The sequence below is a fragment of the Anolis carolinensis genome, chromosome 2 (assembly GCF_035594765.1).
Source record: "Anolis carolinensis isolate JA03-04 chromosome 2, rAnoCar3.1.pri, whole genome shotgun sequence".
Classification (NCBI taxonomy): domain Eukaryota; kingdom Metazoa; phylum Chordata; class Lepidosauria; order Squamata; family Dactyloidae; genus Anolis; species Anolis carolinensis.
Window position 1 is genome coordinate 216,179,690 of NC_085842.1, and position 8,458 is coordinate 216,188,147.

At 39.6% G+C, this 8,458-nt stretch overlaps 1 protein-coding gene across 1 annotated transcript in view; it reads right to left on the reverse strand.

Annotated features, from left to right (window-relative positions):
• kel (Kell metallo-endopeptidase (Kell blood group)) overlaps nucleotides 1–7,058 on the reverse strand; it is a 64,609-nt gene extending 57,551 nt beyond the window's left edge. The window contains exon 1 of the mRNA XM_062971739.1: nucleotides 6,968–7,058. The gene's annotated coding sequence lies outside the window, so the exon portion shown is untranslated. The remainder of the gene's footprint in view (nucleotides 1–6,967) is intronic.
• Between the last annotated feature and the right edge of the window lie 1,400 nt (nucleotides 7,059–8,458).

Below are 8,458 nucleotides of genomic sequence, written 5' to 3' on the forward strand. Positions count from 1 at the left end.
ACATTTTAACTTTCTCCCTAGCAACTCTAGAAAGCAAATCACATTATACCTCTTATTTTAAATGTATATGACAAGTGCACAATCTTTCAATACTATATTATTATTATTATTATTATTATTATTATTATTATTATTATTATTATTATTATTATTGGCAAAATTCACTTGAAAATACAGACATACCTTAGCTAATAAATAACAACAACAACAATAGTAATAATGCAAGTCACTTCTGGTTTAAAAGAATCAGCTGTCTACAAAGATGTTGCCCAGGGGATGCCGGGATGTGTTGCTATCCTGTGGGGTAATGAAAGGACCAAGGCATTGACATCTCTGGCCCATCCTCTGTTCGGATATCAACCAGCATGTAAACACTTTAAATCAAGAAATAGCTTCCTAAGACCCACAGAGATACTATCAGGAACACCTCAGCAAGCAAGAGTCCAAAAGTGGCAGGCTAAAACCTGGAACCACAATCCATGGCTGATGCCAGATGAGAAACTCCCTCCTGGGCACACAGAAGACTGGGTGACTTGGAAGGCACTGAACAGACTGTGCTCTGACACCATGAGATGCAGAGCCAGTCTTAGGAAATGGAGCTACAAAGTGGAGTCCACAACATGCAAGTGTGGAGAAGAGCAAACCACAGACCACTTACTACAATACAATCTGAGCTCGGCCATATGCACAATGGAGGACCTCACAGTGACACCAGAGGTACTCCAAGTGGCCAGCTTCTGGTCAAAGAAAATCTAGCATAACTCCAAATTTTTAACTTTGTGTTTTTAAATACACTATAACTGTATCCTCAATTTGCTTCTGATATGATAAAAAAATATTATTATTTCTACCCCATTTTATCTCTCCCAAAGCAACTAACAATAAAAGCAATACAGTATAATTTAAAACCTAAAAAAAATAAAACATAAAAATAGAATTAAATATAGAAATATTAAAAATACATAGTTAAAACCAATAAAACTATTTAACAAATCTATTAAAATACATAAACACAGCACCTCCGAAGTGAGAATATACCCCCTTCCCCCGACACCACTTATGACAATTGTTTATGTGTTTATGTGTTTTTATTGTATCAAGAAAAGACAATGTTAATTGTAATAAGAATTATGTCAAGTTGCTTATAAACTGCACAATAAAAATGATATTATAAAAAAGAAAAAAAAAACAACAAAAAACACAGCACCTCCTAGTTTGGTCTTAAAAACTTTCTGCTTTAAAAAGCTTGCCTGATTGAAAAAGTTTTACAATCTCATCACATCCCTCTCCCATGACATTTTGCCAGATTCTGTGGCAAAATGGAGGAAGTGGGTCATAAGATGTGACACTTTCCACATCACACTAGGGAAGTGGAGCCAACACAAGCACGAGTATCCTAGGACACTTCCACTCAAGCTGGTGGTGGGGTTTCAACAGGAAGTCCAGTGACATCATGTGATGGGAAACATGCCCATCTGTTGCTGTCCTTTTAGCATCCTAGGCCACTAAAAAACTTAAATGTGATGAGATCCTTAATCTGCTGCTGGAAGGACAGCAGGGCTGGGCACCACAGTTGAAGGGAGATGTTGACAAGCTGGAAAGCATCCAGAGGAGGGCAACTAAAATGATCAAGGGTCTGGAGAACAAACTCTCTGAGGAGCGGCTTAAAGAGCTGGGCATGTTTAGCCTGGAGAAGAGAAGGCTAAGAGGAGACATGATAGCCATGTACAAATATGTGAGGGGAAGTCATAGGGAGGAGGGAGCAAGCTTGTTTTCTGCTGCCCTGGAGACTAAGACGCGGAACAATGGCTTCAAACTATAGGAAAGGAGATTCCACCTGAACATCAGGAAGAACTTCCTCACTGTGAGGGCTGTTCGGCAGTGAAACTCTCTCCTCGGACTGTGGTGGAGGCTCCTTCTTTGAAGGCTTTTAAGCAGAGGCTGGATGGCCATCTGTCGGGGGTGCTTTCAATGAGATTTTCCTGCTTCTTGCAGGGGGTTGGACTGGATGGCCCATGAGGTCTCTTCTAATTCTACGATTCTATGATTCTAAGAGAACAATTGGCTTCCCGGGGCAGGGAGTTCCTCTGACAAAAAGGATTCTTTTTACAAAGTCTTTTTTTTGTACCCACTAATTATCTTCTTTTCCTCTAATTCCTCTAGCAGGAGGCTTTTTAAACAGCATCAGTGCTGGGAGGAGAGCAATGGTGGGAAGGAAAAGCACAGTCATTCAAGACCTGATTCCACGTATAATTTCAGCATCTCTGAAATTAAGCTGGAGCAAAGAATAAAAGGAATTCTTTTGCTGATCTTACAATTAGCTATGTATGCCTTTCTACAATGGACAAGATAAACAGCAACCGAATCCCTTGCTGAGCCTGTATGAACAGCCAAAAAGGGAAAGAAAGGGAAAGCAAGCACATTAGCATGCCTCACCAGCTACAACCAGCATGGTTTTAAAAGATCTGCAAATCTGGCTACGAAAACTGAATCCATGAGAAAAGTAGAGGCTGGTGAAAAGAAAAAAAAATCATACTTGAAAGGTTCAAATATATTGTTTGCTTGTGCAAGTCTTACCTATGCTGGTTTCACATGGGCATATGTTAGGTTTTGAACAACATGCTCAAAACATGTTGAACTAGAATCATAGAATTGGAAGAGACTTTGTGGGCCATCCAGTCCAACTCCCTGCCAAGAAGCAGGAAAATCGCATTCAAAGCCCCCCAACAGATGGCCATCCAGCCTGTTTTTTTTTTCCTGGAAGACATCAGAGATACACAGAAAAACTGTTCTTTTTTGGTGTATGAACCTAGCAGCCTTTTTCCTATTTTTTTAAACCTCTGGTATCAAATTTTCTGTTAAAAAAGTAATACCCTGGAATGCATCTATTTCACTAATTGAGGTATAACTGTACTTATAATACAAAATAATAGCATTTGGTCAAAGGCGGTTCAACCACCAGGCCAACTAGGCCATCTTGTTGGGGGCGCCATCGAGGCAATTCCTGTCTAATGCGGCCTGCCTCCGCAAGATATTGAACTGCTTTTTCTGTTGATTTGTTGTAAAACATGATGTTTTAGTGCTTAATTTGTAAAATCTTAATTTGATGTTTAATAGGCTTTTCCTTAATCCCTCCTTATTATCAAACATTTTCACTTATCCAACGCTTTTATTTTTCAGTGATTGGTTTGGGGCTGGAGGGGCGCCAAAATTCTGTTCACCTACACTTGAAAAATACCTAGGGCCGGCTCTGCATTTGGTACATCTATGTCTTTAAAAAAGAAATGTCCTCCAGATTTTTTTAAACAGTATAGTTATAAAAATAGTATCACTTCACATGATTTGCCAAATAGCTTGGGCCTGAGCCATATAGGATTTTATAGATCATAACCAACACTTTGAATTGTACCCAACAACAATGGAGCTGTTTAAAGAAGAGAGTTGAATAATACCTGTAAGCCAGCTACAGTTAACAATCTGGCAGCAGCTGTCTGGACCAGCTGAAATTTATAAACACTCTTCAAAGGCAGCCCCAAGTACAGCACACTACAGTCATCCGAACAGGATGTAACTAAGGTGTGTATCATTATGGCCAGATCCAGCATCTAAAGCAGTGGTTCTCAACCTGTGGGTCCCCAGGTATTTTGGCCTATAACTCCCAGAAACCCCAGCCAATTTACCAGCTGTTAGGATTTCTGGGAGCTGAAGGCCAAAACATCTGGGGACCCACAGGTTGAGAAGCACTGATCTAAAGAAAAGGGTGCAATTGGCACACAAGCTTTAAATCTGCAAAGGCATTCCTGGCTACCACAGAAACCTGGGATTCCAGCTTCAATGCTGAATCCAGGAGTTCACCCAAACTGTGGTCCTGTGTCTTTCGAGGGAGTGTAGCCCCATACAACACAATTCCTAGTCCCTGATCTGTCCTCCAACTGACTAGAAGCATTGCAGCCTTGTCGGGATTTGGTTTCAATTTGTTTATCCTCTAGTCTGTTACTTATGACAGACACTGGTTTAAGGAAAGGAATAGTATAGTGTAATCTGCAAAAATTTGGATGACCTCTCCTTACAGTTTCATGTATACAGTAGAGTCTCGCTTATCCAACGTAAACGGGCTGGCAGAATGTTGGATAAGTGAATATGTTGGATAATAAGATTAAGGAAAAGCCTATTAAACATTAAATTAGGTTATGATTTTACAAATTAAGCACCAAAACATCATGTTATACAACAAATTTGACAGAAAAAGTAGTTCAATACACAATAATGCTATGTAGTAATTACTGTATTTACGAATTTAGCACCAAAATATCATGATGTATTGAAAACATTGACTACAAAAATGCTGTATAATAATCGAGAATGTTGGATAAGCGAGTGTTGGATAAGTGAGACTCTACTGTATGTTAAGTAGCATGGGGGACAAAACAGAGCCCCAAGGGACTCTACAAACCAACAGTCAGAAGACTGAACAGGAATCCTCCAGCATTCCCTTCTAAATTCACTCTTCCAGGAAGTGCTTTCTGAACAGAACCACTGTAAAGCAGGCCCCATCTACACCTCCACATAATCCAGTTAGACTCATATAATCTAGTTCAATGCAGCTAAACTGCATTATGAAACTGCATTATACAGCTGTCATGAAGTCTCCAAGTCCCATCTCTGTTTGTTGGCTCAGAAGGATACCATGATCGACTGTACTGAAAGACACTGAGAGATCCGGAGCATTAACAGGGACATACTCACCCTGTCCAGTTCTATACCCATGTCTGAAACCAGATTGAAATGGATCTAGATAATCAATTTAATCTAAAAACTTCTGGAATTGGGAGGCTACTACATGCTCCAATTGCTTTTCCAAAAATGGAAAGCAAAGCAGTGATGAATAATTACTAGACATGGGTCCAAATTTGTCTCATCCGTTTGATTTGTGTTTCTTGGATCAAGGTTTGCCGTGAGTGCACATGACTAATAATTACTCATTATAGATGGGTTCCGTGATGGCTTTTTCAAAATAGGTTTCACAACTGCCTCCTTTAGGCAAGTTGAATTTTGCTTTATTCTAAGGAGGCATTGACAATATGCTTCACTCGGAGCTTCACTCAGACGGTCATTCCCTCTCTGGTCTGTTGGTAAGGCAGAAAGAGCAAGGATTTCCAACACATGTAGTGGTTCTTAATCAGAATTCTGTCCACATCTTCAGGCTCCACAAATTGAAGAGTATCCAATAACTTTGAGCAAACATGAACCATAGTTACATCCACTGGAATTGTATCAGCTACAGCATCCAAGCCACAGAGGATCTGAGATTCTTTATCTGCAAAGTGCCATGCAAATTCTTCAGAGTGGGCTGTCGAGTGATCAACATTTTCTATTTGAGGCCAGTTTGTAATAGTTCTCTGATCACTCAAAATAACTTTGTGAGGCTGCTTCTTACAGATGCCATGGTGGCAGCAAAATATGATTTCTTTGCTGCTCACACTGCCACTGAGCAGGCCTTCAAATAAACTTAAATAAGTAGATAAATAAACTTTATTTATACCCTGCCACCATCTCCCAGAGGTACTCAGAGTGGCTCACAAACCACTCAAAGGTGCAAATACGCCAAATACAAAAATTGAAGAAACAATAACATAAAACAATAACAGCCAACATAAATATCTCACTTCACTAAACACTTTAGCCAGTGTTTTTTTTAAAACTCTCCTTTGTCTCCATCTTGTTTGCCAACTCACAAGAGGAGATGCTCAGGGGCAATTTTGTCCATTGCCCCAGGTGTTTTCCCATTCCAGAGCTCACCCAGAGCTTCAACAGAATTGCCTGCCAACATTATAGAAAAATTTCCAACAGCCCGCAGGAACCCATCTGGATCCATCAGGTTCCCTAGGTGGACCACTCCTGAAGACATTCCAAGTACCAGTGAGTCTGAACGTGAACTAGGCAATGATCTGTCCATGACAACAGAACTGCTGAGAGTTTCACCACATCATAATTACTATAACTATAATCCTATCCACCACTGAAAATATGATCTAGAGTTTTACCAGCAGCATGAATATTACCAGATATCAGTTAGGAGAGACCAGAGTTGTCATAGAGGCAATGAAATCCTGAGCCACATCCTGACAGGGCAGTCTAAGCATGATGTTGAAATCCCCTGGCAGCAGAGATTTCAATTCCGGATCTTACCTGCTGCTTAGAGAAGGTTGGGAGCTTTATATCTGTTTTGCAGTTTTTCATCATTCCTGAAAGGATATTTACCAGCTTTCTTTAACCATCCCCATGCCACAGTAATATTGGGGAAATGATAGTTTTGTACAGCATGGTAGGCTTTACATTCTGAAGAACAGGGGTTGGGAGAGCAGGGATGTTAGAATGAATACTGACTGAATGTTAGCACACAGAATACCATAAATTTTCCCATGCAGCAGATAGTTTTGCAACTTGGTTGCCTGCATGGAAACAAAGGCAAACCCAGAAAGCCTTTACTTCACTTTACCTTCTCTAAAGATTATTTTGAAGGCATTCAGGCAGAGGCTGTGAGCCCTGTTTAAGAAGCAATCCAATTACAGTAGAGTCTCACTTATCCAAGCTAAACGGGACGGCAGAAGCTTGGATAAGCAAATATCTTGGATAATAAGGAGGGATTAAGGAAAAGCTTAATAAACATCAAATTAGGTTATGATTTTACAAATTAAGCACCAAAACATCATGTTATACAACAAATTTGACAGAAAAGGTAGTTCAATACACAGTAATGCTATGTAGTAATTACTGTATTTACAAATTTAGCACCAAAATATCACGATGTATTGGAAACATTGACTACAAAAATGTGTTGGATAATCCAGAATTTTGGATAAGTGAGACTCTACTGTATTTGCAATGGAGGGAGGCAAGCAAGGCCTGCCACCCAAAACCTATTACTGAAACCAGCTGCAATCTGGAGGTTTTGCAAGTGTTGTACCTGAGGAAGGTGTCCAGTTGTATTCACTCACTCTATTGAGCCTGGCAACGTCTCTTGCTGCAGAGTTCATAGAAGCAAAAGCCTTCTATTTAGCTCTTCCGCAAGTTTCTCCAGGGTAGGACACACCCCCAAACAACCAGTATGTGCTTATCCTTGACATGCACATGGAGAGTTGGTTCTTATGATCAAGAGATAACGATTGCTATAAATTACAGTCGACTTTCCTCTAGGTTGCACATATTAGTTAAACCATATGTTGTGAAGCTAGGAAAATCAACCATTAGTTGTCCCTATCCAGAGACTGGAATTTTAATACAAATGCCTTTACACAATTTGTTAATCTTTAGTGAGACTTTAATAAGCTAATGTTAGGCTGAAGAATGTTTAGTTTGTTGACAATCATTAATAGCATTAAACATTGTATTATACACAATAAACGAATATAAATTTCAGATAGATGGTTACAAAAGCCAATCAAACTGTTGTATTCACAGTATGATGAATGGTAGTTACATTCACAATGTAATCAACTTTCTTGGTTATTATTTTCTTGTTTCTTCATCAAAGAAGAGTAGACCCCTGATCCCCAACCGGTTTCGACTACTTATAGTCTTCGTCTGGTGGTAGGGTCTGCAAGTATTGGGTAACATTAATACAATTGTACAAAGTGTTTTCTGGCTTAGTAAAATTAACAACTATTAATACATACTACTTACTTTTGTTATTTAGTTCAAACAATTCAAGCATGTACTCAATAAACCGTATAGTCTTTCATAGATACCGTGGAACCTATTGGGAACATACAGTGGCTTACAAGTTGTTCTCTTGATACATTAAACACAGAATGGATAAAAATAAAAAATTGAAAAGATATTATGTCTATACGTACAAAGCGTTCTGTTTCAAATCAAAGATACTCTGCATTCAGGTTTTATTCTACTGTAAGTATGAGCTTAAATGGCTCAACCTGTTGTTTAAATAGCAAAGAATCTCATACAGGTATTGTACAAAACAGTGTATAACATTGAACTCATGTGTAGTGTCTCAGAGACCCTCGAGTCATGACCCCGTAGCCATTATGGATCAGACCGAAGAAGATATGGGGTTTGTGCTGACTCAGCAAGATTCAGCTCCCTTCCAGATGTCCCCTGTTGACAGTTTTATCCCACAGTTAATTACAAAAGCCCTTGAATCAGAGCCTGGTTCTCCAGAGAGCGCTCCTTTTGATCGAAAATTGTTTTGGGAAACATTCCGCTCTCAGAAGGAGAATAGGAGAAAAAACGCTAGATTAGCGGAGAAAGCAAGCGCTAATTACACCAGTTCCCTTGAGAGTTTCCCGGGAGGTTTGCATCTGGCAAGTTGTTGACTTTAGTCCACTTTCCCTTGGGAAAAAGTGTTCAGGCACCTGGTTTGAGGGGAGATTGAAGTCCCATAAAAGTTCTGTGTGCAGGCTGACCTTTGTGGTGTCAACGTGTCAGTTGAGGAAATCAC